We start from the raw sequence: 13,787 nt of genomic DNA on the forward strand, positions 1-13,787 counted from the left end.
AAAAAAAGAATGTCATCACCTCACTTTCTGTTAAAGAAAACATGCTTACACTGGAGAAACAGCAACTATTTAAAAACTGGATGATAGAATCAGTTCAGGAACATAAATTTTTTCCTCATAAAATATGAAAGTTATAAAGTAGTTATGGAACCTTATGATGAAGAAAATAAACTTGTTAAAAGGTAATGATGGGTACTGACCCAAGTGGTCAGCTCTCAACACATGTACTCATGACACCACTAAATGGACTCTGCATTGTGTGTTTGTAAATGTGTGTGTGTGTGTGTATGTGTGTGTGTGTGTATAAAACAACATAGGAAAAGACAAACTGAGAAGTAATGGAGGGCAAAGGAGGAATTGAAGAGGGGAGGAGGAGGGGAAAATTACATAAATACTGCATTCACATATGAAATTCTCAAAATATAAAAAAAACTTTAAAAAGGTAATGGGGCTGTTTACCTCTTACAGTAGAGTGATAATGCTACCACTGAAATTAATGGCAAAAGGATCTGGGGTGTTGCCGAAGTTGAAAATGGTGAACACCAATCTTACAATAATGAAACACACTGGTAAGAAGGCACATGTAAAATAGATGTCACGAATGGCATGTACCATAAGAATGAGAGAAGCAGAAAACTGGTAGTTGCAACTTATTTTGCAATTGGTTACAATAATAAAGGGCCTCTAAGAACACTTTGGCACAGATGGAAGGAGACGGTGGCTAAGAAGGAGAGGGGCATCTCCTTGAGATGAAGGGCCAAGAAAACTCAAAATTGAAGGACTCTAAGGCTGAGTTCCAACAGTGCAATCATCAAATGAAAATTAAGTACAGCAAAAAGAAATTAGAAGAAAAATGTCAGCTTGAGAATATGAAAGCAAATGCGAAGGCTCAACAAATTTTAAAACAATAGAATTCTGAAAATCTTAGAAAAAGAACAATGAAAGAAAAGTCTTTTAAACTCTTCTGACTAGCACTTATGCATTAGTTGCCAGTATTCCATCCTGGACATCGTGATTTTATGAATCTATCTGACCAATGTGCACTACTTGTATTCATAGCAAAGAATTTAACAGCATGACACAATTATTTTGTTGAATTATTATTCCACGCTGAAACTCTGTATCATTCAACACTATATCACTACCAACCTTTCCACCTGTCAGCTATTCTACTTTCTGTCTCTATTCTGACAATGTCATGTAAGTAGAATCATAGAAGGTATCCTTTGAATCTGGCTTATTTTTCTTAGCAAAATGTCTTCGCGTTTCATTCATGTTGTATAGCATATATTAAAACTACCGTCCTTGGGATTTCCAGAGGGATGACTCAGGGGTTAAGAGCACTGATTGCTCTTATAGAGGACTCAAGTTTGGTTCCCAGCATGCACATGGCAGCTAACAACCATCTGTAACTCTGATACCCTCTTCTAGACAAAATGATAATATTACCAAGGAGTAGAGATAGAACCCAAATCTAGACTTGTTGGCCCCAATAAACCCAGGGGCCAACATACTCTCCTAGCTATTTCCTACTCTGGGACACTTTGTAGGTTCAGGTTTGTACTCATACAGATCCCTACTCAGACCTGTTTTATCAATGGATTTCCCTCCTCTTCACTCGAGTCCTCATGGAGGTAGGAAATCTATCATATCCTACCAAGAATTTAATTCTTCTCCCATGAGTGTATTGCCTGCATGTATGTAAGTACACCTGTGTTGTGCAATGCCTTCAGAGGTCAGAAGGCATCAGATCTCCTGGAACTAGAGTTACACATGGTTGTTAGCCACCAGTGGGTGCTGGAAATGGAACCTAGGTCCTCTGCAAGAGCAGCCAGTGCTCTTAAGAGCTGAGCCATCTCTCCAGCCCCAAAGAGTTTAATTCTTAACACCAGCTCTTTCCCTGCTTCCTATTCTTCTCACAATGTCTACTTATTCTGTAAAAAGTCAATTTCATATTCTGGCATTTCCAAGATTTCACTGCCATGTGCATACATTGTTTTTGAAGGTAATAATTTTACTTCTTCAAGAAGAGCAAAAATGAAGCCTGTTAATTCAAGGCCAGTTTCACTCAATCAATGGCTTTTGGAATGGGGAAGGGGGAGCAGAAGCTGGCTATCTTCACATCTCCAATCTATAGTTGTAGAGTCCAGCATGTTATATAGTGCTGTCTCCAAGCTGCAATTAGTATAGCTGGGGCTATAGCTCAGTGTTAAAGCACTTGCCTTCCATTCATGAAGCCCAAGCTTCAATCCCCAGTTTAAAAAAAAATGGAAAGAGAAAAATAGTTTTTACACTGGGGAAGTAGTTTAGTGGTAGAGTACTTACCAAGCATGCACAAGGCCCTGAACTCAATCCCTAGCACTGCTGTGGGAGAAGAAATCCTGACTTAAAATCAGTATAGTCCCAACACAATGCTACATTATTCAAATCTGGGGTCTACTGGAGGTTCCTTGAACATCACACTAAACTGGAGACTCATAGGCCCCTTACAATATAAATCACAATGGAACCAGAGAAAATATGAAGTCCAATGGTTTTTTAAAAGGGACAGAATATGTTCATACACTATAGATATTAAACTAGTAAATTTCCAGAGGGTCACTGAACATACGCATTAAAAACACAAAAAAAGATGCTTATTTTTGGATGACAAAATCTTTTAGAGATTATAGATGTAGGCAAAGTTTTACCCTCACATGCTTCTAACTAGCATATAATAGCAAAACAAGATATTTGTTCAAACACTGCCTCCAAAATATGACAATGAATGTCCGAGGTTCTTAACATTTTTTTATACCATAAGCTATTAGCAGCCTGTTAAAAACCCATGGACACATAAGAATGTTGTATGTAAAACAGTGATCATATAATTTTGAATTAACATGTGAAGGTAAGTACAATGATGGTAAAGTCATCAAATAAAAATTGTCTGCTCATCCTTATTGATACCAAAGGATTAGATTCTCTTAATATTGCTATGATCAGATGCCTAAATTTACAATGGAAAGAAATTCCACATTTCAGTTAAACACTTGTGAAAATAAAGATGCAAGTTTTTATCTGTCTAAATTACTGGATCCTTGAATTCTATCCATGTGCCAAAGAATCCTACAATGCATTTATTTGCACAGTAACATGCTGTGCATTCTTAAAGATATAAAAATTAATGACAAGAGCTGGAGTGATGGCTCAGCAGTTAAGAGCATTGACTGCTCTTGCAAAGGACCAGGGTTCTGTTCCCAGCACCCACATGACAGTTAACAATGTCTGTAACTCCAGTTTTAGGGGATCTGATTCATTCTTCTAACTTCCACAGGACTGTATGACATGGATGCACTTATACACATGCAGGCAATACACTTGTACACATAAAATAAAGGTAATATTTTTAAAAATTAATGACAGAAAAGAGAAATAAGGAAATACATAGTGCATTCAGAAAGATTTCACATATGAAATTTGTCTATGTATGTTAGAAAAATACTAAATAGATCAAAACGTTGCCAATATTTATGTTGGGGTAGTGAAGTTATGTATTCAAAACCTTACACAATAAACACATCACCACAAGAAAAAAATACAACTTATTAAATAGGGCAAGGTGCTCAGATTTAGAGATCTGCCTGCCTCTGCTTCCCAAGTGCTGAGGTTAAAGGTGTGCGCCACCACACCCAGATCATTTTCTCTTTACCTTGTCTCTAACAAGGTAGCTTTCCTTACTACCTGATGATTCTGGTTTTTTATTTATAATTAACACCAAAGCAATTTAATAGTGGGCTAACTGTTCTTTATATACACAAAATTTGTTAGCCAGAGGGTTTGATCTTATGCTTGTAAATCTTGTTTATTAGGTTTATCTTTTTAAATAAATCCCTGTAACTTACATAATGTAGAAACTAATTTTTCTTGCACACTATACTTTAGAATGGCTGAGTTGTCCAAAAGTAAGTGGCTGATCTCCATGGACTATCTCTTTGAAGCTAGCATACAAATTTGATGTTAAAAATCTCATTCCACAGAAAACCAAACAGAAGACCAGAAGGGCAAGCAGCTTTGATGTGAAGAAGTCATCTAGAAGCCCCACTTATCTCTTCTGAGCACAGGGCCACACCAAGCCGGAGGGATCTGGGGACTGTAGACTCTCATTTGGTGTGTATAGACTTGATCCTTTGTTGCTCTGTTATCCTCATTTTATTGCCTCTCTGGAAGAAGACTTAGAAAGGTAGATTGTATTCTCAAACTAGATCAACCATTTTCTTTATATACTCTCAAGCTATAAAGATTTTTTTGTTATCTAATATTTTAGTTCTTATTGACAAAAATCAAGCTCACCAACACTTTCTGTAAATATGGGCTAAAAAGGGAGATTTACCTTGTAAATAATGAGGTAGAAAGTATAAGGCAATCCACTGAGAAGAAAATGGGTAGGAAGAAATTGAGTGGTATCCTGAGGACCTAGCACTAACACCTTATTTCAAGATGTCCCAAATATAGTTAAGTATTTGAGGGAGTAGGAAATCAGTGGTCCTGGGTAATACACCCTGAACATTAGAGTCACCATCCCAGTACTGAAGTCTAAACAGAACTAAACTTGACAGGTGTGAGAAGAGGACTGTCAGATTTTCATTTCAACATGTCACATTCCTCTTCCAAGTAGGGACCATACTCTTTCAGGTGTTCAGATTTCATCTACTCCATATGGGTCAGCACACTGTCTTTTTTTGGTCTTTTTGAGACAGGGTCTCCCTGTAGCTCCAGATGGCCTGTAACTCTCTACGTAGACTAGGCTGGCCTCAATCTCACAGAGATCCACCTGCCTCTACCTCTCAAGTGCTGGGATTAAATAAGTGCATCACCATGCTCAGCTAACACACTGCCTTTTGTGATCTGAGATGCTTAATCATATTTTTGCCACCCAATAATGCCTTCCCAGCAGTATTCCAGGACACTCCCACTCAGATGACCACTTAGCATACAAGAAAAAGTTCCAATAATGTGTTTTGTGGACACGCTAACTGAGACTATACAGGGTATAAATGTAATGCCATGTAAGGTTTTTGGTTTAAACACACAGTAACTGGATTTGATGCTAGTTATCCTGAATGTGCCCTTAATCTCTATGGGATGACGTCTTCAATAATAATCATTCCCATTCCAGAGGCAAAGGTTTCTCCACTCACTAAAATCTTATTTTGTATTCTTCAGAATAGTTTTCTCCATAAGTGACTTATTTCTTATTTATGTATTTATTTCATAAGGTGTTGCCAAAGAGCACAGAATAATTTTTCAATAAAATTTCTAACTGGCTATTAATAGCATGAAGAAAAATTATTCTTGTTTCATGCTTATCTTGTGCCTTGTTCTAGATATTTTTTTTTGGTCTTTTTGAGACAGGGTCTCCCTGTAGTTCCAGCTGTCCTGGAACTCACTATGTAGACCAGGCTGGCCACAAACTCACAGAGATCTGCCTGCCTCTGCCTCCTGAGTGCTGGGATTAAAGGCGTGCGCCACCACACCCAGCCCTGGATATTTATTTTATATTTGGTTTCTTATTAGTTGTAATAATTTCTTACTGATCTTTTTAACTTTCTAGAAATAGTTATACCCTCTCAAAAATGCAGTAAACTGAAGCACATTAAAAGAGGAAGAACTTTGGAGTCCACTCAGCCCTCATTCTGTAGCAGAATATCCTCTCTAGTACTGATTTCAGAAGCCTTTACCTAATCTCTGCATGGCCTCTTTCTTCCAATAATTGCACTCATTTCTTCTTCAGTCAAAAAGGAACCGGAACACATACCAAAATGTAAGTAATTCTGACTGCGACTAAGGCATTAAGGCATGATGGAGTTTGTTGTCAGTGGCAAAGCTCTGACATTCCAGGAGATGGGGATGGTGCCATACAGACTAAGGTTTTGAGAGATGAAACAGCAGCCCTCAAACTTTTCAAGTGAGAAAAAAGAACATGAAAACTTATGTTTCAGCTTTCAGAGAACGAAGCACTTTATAACCATCACCATAATCTTCAAATAACCCCATGGAGAAGGACCACATCATGCCCATTTTATAAGTACTGGGTACAGATGAAGTAAAGCAATTTTTAACCAAGGTCACACAGATTCCATTCCAAACCTACATCCTTTTCTCTGATGTTCTTTAGAGTATTAAATTTAATTTTTAAGGCAATATATAAACATGAGTTAAAGGTAAAAAAGTTATTTTAGTATCTTTGCAATAATCCTTGTCCTTAATCCTACTTGGCCTCCAAATTAATAAAGAATATTCCTTTTATACCATTTTTTATGCATCTTTTTCAACATTGGTACTACTCAACTTTAAGTTCTGTGAACATAAGTTTAAAAAGTGAGTCTGTGTGATCTGCTCACATTGAATCACAGCACCCAGAATGGTCGATTATTACGTGTCAACTAAAGAACTGTCTCTTCCATGTGTTTTCCAACATGGTTGTTAGTCCTATTCTCAAGAGCACTATAATTTTAAAAAGTCAGTCCTCTGCTGTGCATTATAAATATATTTTCCTCTTTAGCAACCAGGCACCATAATCTACTTCTGACTCCAAACTTGAGAGGCTGAGGCCAGAGAATCACTATAGTGAGATGCCATCTCAGCAACAAAAATAATAACAATATTATACACATACACCCACATTTATTAAGCCTCAAAATTCTATTATACAATTCAATGGTTTTTAATATATCCAGAGTTTTACAATACTAAATTTATGAACATTCTATCACCCCCCCACAAAAGAAACCCTTCAGTAGCTATTCCTATTTCCCTACAGCCCCTCCCATCCCTGAACCAATCAATCTAACCAATCAATCCAGTTTCTTCTGGACATTCACATAAATGGAACCTTATAGCATATGGTCTGTTTTGTTTTGAGACAGGGTATCTCTGTAGCCCTAGCTGGCCTGGAACTCCCTACGTAGATTAAGTTGACCTTGATCTCACAGAGATAGGCTTGCCTGTGTCTCCTAAGTACTGGGATTAAAGGCATGTGTCACCATGCCTGACTAATATATGGTCTTTTTAAAAAGGTTTGTTTTCAAGGTACATCCATGTTACAGCATTAATCGAGGCTTTGTTCCTTCTTATTATTAAATAATATTTTACTATAGCAATATTTTGTTCATTCACCAGTTAATGGACAACTGATTTGTTCCTATATTTGGAACAGTATGAAAAATGCTGTTCCAGATGTCTGTCTAAAAGTTTTTATATAGACCTATAGTAACTTTTTTATAGGCAAGGAGTCCTGCCACTAACCCTTGAACCCATGTTTTTATTTCTTTTGGAGTATATCCATAGCGGTCAATATGGTAATGCAAGTTTTACCATTTGAGTACTGCCATACTGTTTTCCAAAGCAGCTGGAACATTTCCCATTAGCAACATATGAAGAATTCTATTTTTTCCACATCCTGATAGGTCGTGGTATTTAGCTGTTTTTGAAAATTATAGCCATCCTACTGAATATGAAGAGATTCAAATGTTCAAGGATAGGACCATGTGAACAAAAAAGGACAATTGCAATGAATTAAGACACATCAAATACATTAAATCCGTGAGGTTATGATACTATAAAAACAACTTATTAGTCAGATTTGGAGAATCGTCTCAGTATTATTAAAGAAAATAAGAATCATCAAGCATTTAACTCTCTTTCCTAAGTGCTCTACTCTTTAGGTTAACCAAACAGTTGGTGAAAGCTTTCTTGTATAAAAGTCTATCCACTAATAAATGAAGGAGAGAATTAGAAAATTGCGATCTGTCTACCCCTAACACATTAATACACCCAAGTGTGGTCATTATTGGTTACTGGCACTTCATAGAAGTACCCAATATAAATGTTCTTTCTTTAAAAAGTCAAACCTAAGTTTGATGAGGTCTCTAAATATAATTACTAATGAAAAGAAAACACAGAAGGCAAAGAGACATGGGAATAGAGTAGTTAACAATAAAATCTATACTGTGGATAATTCTATAGGACAAACAATGTGGTTATTCCTCAACAAATAAATTCAAGAGAACTTAAAGAAATGGAAAAAGCAACTTTAGACTAAAAGCAACTTGAGAAATATCCACTAATCACCATATGTATACTTACTTCCCACAAGAAATACAAACCCAATACTAACAAGAAAGTAATGAAACTTGGATTCATTTACACTCCTGACAGTACAATACTCTGACTCAATTCATCTCAATGAACCTTTTGGTTTTTGTGGATTCTTTTTCTTTATTTGAGATGGGGTCTCATTATATTTCTCAGGCTAGTCTCCAAGCCTTGGGCTCAGGTGAGCTTCTTAGCCCCCACAGTAGTTGAAATTACAGGAATGTACCTTGGCTCTCTGCTGGGACTCTTGGATCTCCTAAAAACAAATCCCAACACTATGCTACTTAGCAGGGTCTTTTCTTTAAAAAATGTAAGATTATTGGGCTGGAGAGATGGCTCAGCAGTTAAGAGCACTTGCTGCTCTTGCAGAGGACCTGGGTTCAGTTCCCAGCACCCACATAGTGGCTGACAACGTCTGTAAATCCAGTTCCAGGGGATCTGACCTCCGAGGGCATTGCATGATACGAGTGCATATACATACATGCAAGCAATACACTCATACACATAAAAATAAATGAAGCCAGGCATGGTGGCACACACCTTTAATGCCAGCACTCGGGAGGCAGAGGCAGGCGGATCTCTGTGAGTTCAAGGCCAGCCTGGTCTACATAGTGAGTTCTAGGACAGCTGGGGCTACAGGGAGATCCTGTCTCAAAAAGACCAAAAAATAAAAAAAAATAAATGAAATAAAAGAGAAGCTATTGCCGGGTGTGGTGGCGCACGCCTATAGTCCCAGCACTTAGGAGGCAGAGGCAGGCAGATATCTGTGAGTTCAAGGCCAGCCTGATCTACATAGTGAGTTCCAGGACAGCTGGGGCTACAGGAAGACCCTGTCTCAAAAAGGCCCCCCCTCAAAAAAAGAAGCTATTGCATAATTTACCCCAATGAATTAGGAAATAGAGAAATTCTTAGAAAGATACAGCTTACCAACACTTAGAATACAGTCTGAATAATTCATTATCTACTAAAAAATTGAATCTATAAGCAAATTTACATCAGAAAACAAAAAGAACTCCATATATAGATGATTTCACTAGTAAATACACTAAAATTTAATGAGTAACATCACATTTTTCATACAAACTCTATTACAAAGAGCAAAATATAAGGAACTTTCTAATTTGCTTCAAGAGGCTAACATGACTGACATCAAGGATATGTTACAGGTAATCACAAGCTAATCTCTGTACTTGCAGAGGACCAGGGCTCAATTCCTAGCACCTACAATGAGCAACTCATAACTGCCTGTAACACCAGGGTCAGATGCCCTCTTCTCATCTTGGTGAGCACCTGTAAGCATATAGCATATACTTACATAGACACATAACAATGAAAATAAATTTTAAAAAATATTTTTTTGAGACAGGGTCTCACTATATAACCCCACCTGACCTGAAATTTACTTAGACTAGGCTGGCTTCAAACTCACAGAGATCTGTCTCTGCCTCTCAAGTGCTATAATCAAAGATGTGTGCCACCATGACAGGCCTTAAGTTTTAAATACTATCTATAATATTAGCAAAAAGAAAAAAATTTAAAGACAAAACCCAATATCCATGGCCTTGAAAAGGGCAATGTCTAAGTATTAAAAGAAAATGCTAATTATAAAGGTCAATAAACTGGAATGACCTTAAGATGAATTACATGTTCACCAAGAGACATTAGGCAACTAAAAGGCAAGCCAAAAAGTGGAAGATTAACTATATGCATATAACAAAGGAATTTACTTCAAAATAAATTTAAAATGCCCCCAAAATCTTATTTGCCCAGTAAAAGAATGCATAAAGGACCTACACATGTATACTGCAGAGAAAGATTTGGAATGGCCAATGAAGATCTGAAAATGCCCAACCTAGGTAGAAATCAGGAAAACACAAATTAAAATTAAACCATTACTGTGGTTGTATGTAGTGGTGCATGTCTATAATCCCAGCACTTGGGAAGCTGAGGCAGGAGGATCAGTTAAAGGCCAACCATGGCTACAAAATCTCAAAAATCAAAGTGCAAAGAAACAATATCAACAAGCCATGTGGTATCAATCCACTCCACAAAATTAGCTACCTGAAAAAGAGCTGATAAGGATGTAATGCAGTTGGCACTGATATACCCCTGCTGGTGGGAATGAAAACTGGTACTGGTTCAATTTCTTTGGGAAAAGTTTGGTGGAATAGATTTAATAGATTCTCATACTTAAATATCCTTCTCAAGGGTATACCCTAGATTTGTGTATAACAATGTTCACAGCACCACTGTTTAAAACCCAAAATCCATGAAACAACCTAAATGTCAAATACCAGAACTGAGAAATTGTTGACTTCATGACACTAGCTTTAACAAATGACAACTGCATGCAACATGGTTGGGTTTCAGAAACAAACTAGCCACAACAGAATATAGACAGTATGGAATAAAGTTCAAGATTTAAATATTTTAGTAGCATATGCATGGAGATAAAATACATAGACAAAAACACAGTAAGACCATGGATATTTCTAGGGGAAGGGAAATATGTTCAGTAGAGGAAACCTGAGAAACTTCTAGGGTACTGGTAATGTCCTATTCTTGACCTGGGTAGTGGCTGTTTAATGTAGAATTGACTAAAATATACAACTGTTTTCTGTATCTTTGTGCTATGTTTAGCAACTTAGAAAAGTCAAATTACCTCAAGAATGAAACAAAAGTAAAGGTAATCTAATAAACCAGAAAATATTACAGGAGCCCAAATAAACAATGATTATTTACACACACAGGAAACTGTAACTCAAATCCTAAATGCTATTAGAACTGAATTTACCTAAACATAAAATTAGAGTCTCTTTCAGATTTGGAACCTGTTTTTTTTGTGTGTGTGAGTTAATCATTAAACAATTATATAAAAATATCCATACTACTGTGCACCAGACCCAGTACTAAAAGAATCTAGGGATATTTAAAATATGGTTCTTAAATATCCTTCAGGAGATTTTCAGTCTCAACTTCTGTGTAGACTAGACAAAGTTGACCTTGAACTCAAGAGATTCACCTGTCTCTGCCTCCCAAGTGCTGGTACTAGAAGCATATGCAACTCACGTAGCCAAATTCAACTTTTTAAAAAACTACATGACCTAAGCAATGCTCTCATAACTTCCTTTTGTATTATAGTCACACCATCATGATCTTTATCGCCATTTAGTTAATAAATGCAGCTATACACACTTTTCAAGTCTTCAGCACAAAGAGCCAAGCTTCACAAAGCCCCTCATGACCAAGTACTGTTACTATCCTTTAAAAAAAAATCTTTATTTTTATTCTATGTGTATGAATGTATTGTCTGCATGCATATATGGACCTATGTTGTGCAATGCCCTCGGAGGTCAGAAGGGGGTGTTGGATCCCCTGGAACTGGAGTTACACAGTTGATAGCTGCCATGTGTGTGCTGGGAACTGAACCTGGGTCTCTGCAAGAGCAGTCAGTGCTCTTAACAGTTGAGCCATCTCTCCAGTCCCATACTGTTAATATTCTTATGCTGAAGTTCAGGGCAACTTAAACCCAGGGTCAGCCATAATTGGAGCAAACGAGCAGCAAAGCTAGGATACAATTTTTTTCTTTCTTTCTTTTCTTTCTTTTTTGGTCTTTTTAAGACAGGGTCTCAAAAAGGCGCCTCCTCAAATTTTTAACTCAGCAAAGTTAGCTCATGACTTATATTTTATATCTACTTTTTTTGGGAGGTTGGCAGAAACAAGCACCCAACCTTGGTCACACACCCATTTCTCCTATACTTTCTTGTATAAATTAACAGAAATAAATTCTACAGATGTCACAATGAGCTTCCTTTTTTTTTTTCCTTTTCTTTTTTTTTTTAATCTAGCCTCTCAAGTGCTAGGTTTGTTTTTTTGTTGTTGTTGTTGTTGTTGTTTTAATTTTATGTGTTGGAGTATATTGCCGGCATATATGTGAGTGCACCTGTGACGTGCAATTTTGTGGAGGTCAGAAGAGGGCTTCAGATTTCCCTGGAACTGGAGTTAAGGATGGTTCGTAGCCGCCATGTGGATGCTGGGAATCAAACCCGGGTCCCCTGCAAGAGCAGTCAGTGCTCTTAACTGCTGTGCCATCTCTCCAGCCCCTCAAGTGCTAGGTTTATAGGTGTGTGCCACCACTCCCAGCTTTAGTTTTGTTTTGGTCTTTTTGAGACAGGGTCTCCCTTTGTAGCTCCAGCTGTCCTGGAACTCACTAGGTAGACCAGGCTGGCCTTGAATTCAGAGATCTGCCTGCCTCTGCCTCACAAGTGCTGGGATTAAAGGTGTGCGGCACCACGCCCAGCTCAGCTTTAGTTTTATTAAGAGTTTTTCTTTCAAATATTTAGCTAATTAATGCTCACAGACCCTGCATCTTTTTTTGGAATTATTTCTAACACCAAGTTACAAAGTAAATCAAGGGCTGGAGAGATGGCTCAGCAATTAAGAGCACTAACTGCTCTTGCAGATTCCTAGCACCCACATTGCAGCTACAAATCGTCCTTAACTCCAGTTCCAGGGGAATCTGAAGCCCTCTTCTGACTTCCGTGGCATTGCACGACACGGGTGCACTCACATACATGAAGGCTATATACTCACACATATAAAATAAAAGTAATAAATAAAATAGTTTTAAAAAGTAAATCAAAGATTTTTAACTAAAAATAGTAATTAACAGTCAGTATTCTGAGAAAACTGCTGCCATTCTAAAAAAATTTTAAATGTATTCTTTCTTCTAAAATGACTCAAAAACATTCCATCAACATTCTTATAACACATTGCAACTCCTACAAAAGATTATGAAACATTATTAGGGCATTCATATTTGCTTGCTAAATCATCTTCAGGAGCTGCTCCCCTCTCCTCCACTGATCTGCAGCATCTCCTACATACCAGAAAAACTGCATGCCTATTGACCTGCATTCATGTTTGAATACTACTAAAACATTCAAGGCTGCACTGGCCAGCACAGTAGCCATCAGCCACATGTAGCTACTGAGCACTTGAAATGTAACTAGTCCTCATTGTGATGTGCCTGAAGTGTAAATCACTACATTTTTAAAATCATTTGCTAGGCTAGGAAGATGGCTTAGTAAGAGTGCTTGCTGAACAGGCATAAAAACCTGAGTTTGAATCCCCAGCATCCACATAAAAAGCTGGTCCATAATCCCAGCGCTGGGGCATCAGATCCCCTGAACTCGTTATGGACAGCTGTTAACCACCATGTGGGTGCTGCAAACTGAACCCCAGTCCTCTGCAAGAGCAGCCAGTGCTCTTATTAACCACCAAGCATCTCTCCAGGCCTGGTTATAGTTCTACACATAAGCACTCCTGTTACTTTCAGTATGTCTTTTGAAACTTTTATTTTTTATGTGTATGAGTTCCCGCATGTATGTAAGTGTACCCGTGTTGTGCAATGCCCATGGAAGTCAGAGAACAGCACTGGGCCCCCCTGAAACTGGAGTTGTGGATGGCTGTTAGCCACCATGTGGATGCTGGGAACCAAACCTGTGTCCTGTGCACCAGTACTCTTAACTACTGAGCCATTTATCCAGCCTCTCAGCCTTTTTCTTTTTCTTTTTTTTTTTTTTTTTTTTTTGGTGTTTTAATTTTTACTTTTTTTGTTTGTGTTTTGCCTACATTAATGTAAATACACT

General features: G+C 37.6%; 1 protein-coding gene across 11 annotated transcripts in view; it reads right to left on the minus strand.

Annotated features, from left to right (window-relative positions):
* Cpeb1 (cytoplasmic polyadenylation element binding protein 1) overlaps nucleotides 1–13,787 on the minus strand; it is an 80,752-nt gene that overhangs the window by 43,770 nt on the left and 23,195 nt on the right. The window lies entirely within an intron of this gene.

The sequence above is a fragment of the Nannospalax galili genome, unplaced genomic scaffold, assembly GCF_000622305.1.
Source record: "Nannospalax galili isolate Female #2095 unplaced genomic scaffold, S.galili_v1.0 scaffold1238, whole genome shotgun sequence".
Classification (NCBI taxonomy): Eukaryota; Metazoa; Chordata; class Mammalia; order Rodentia; family Spalacidae; genus Nannospalax; species Nannospalax galili.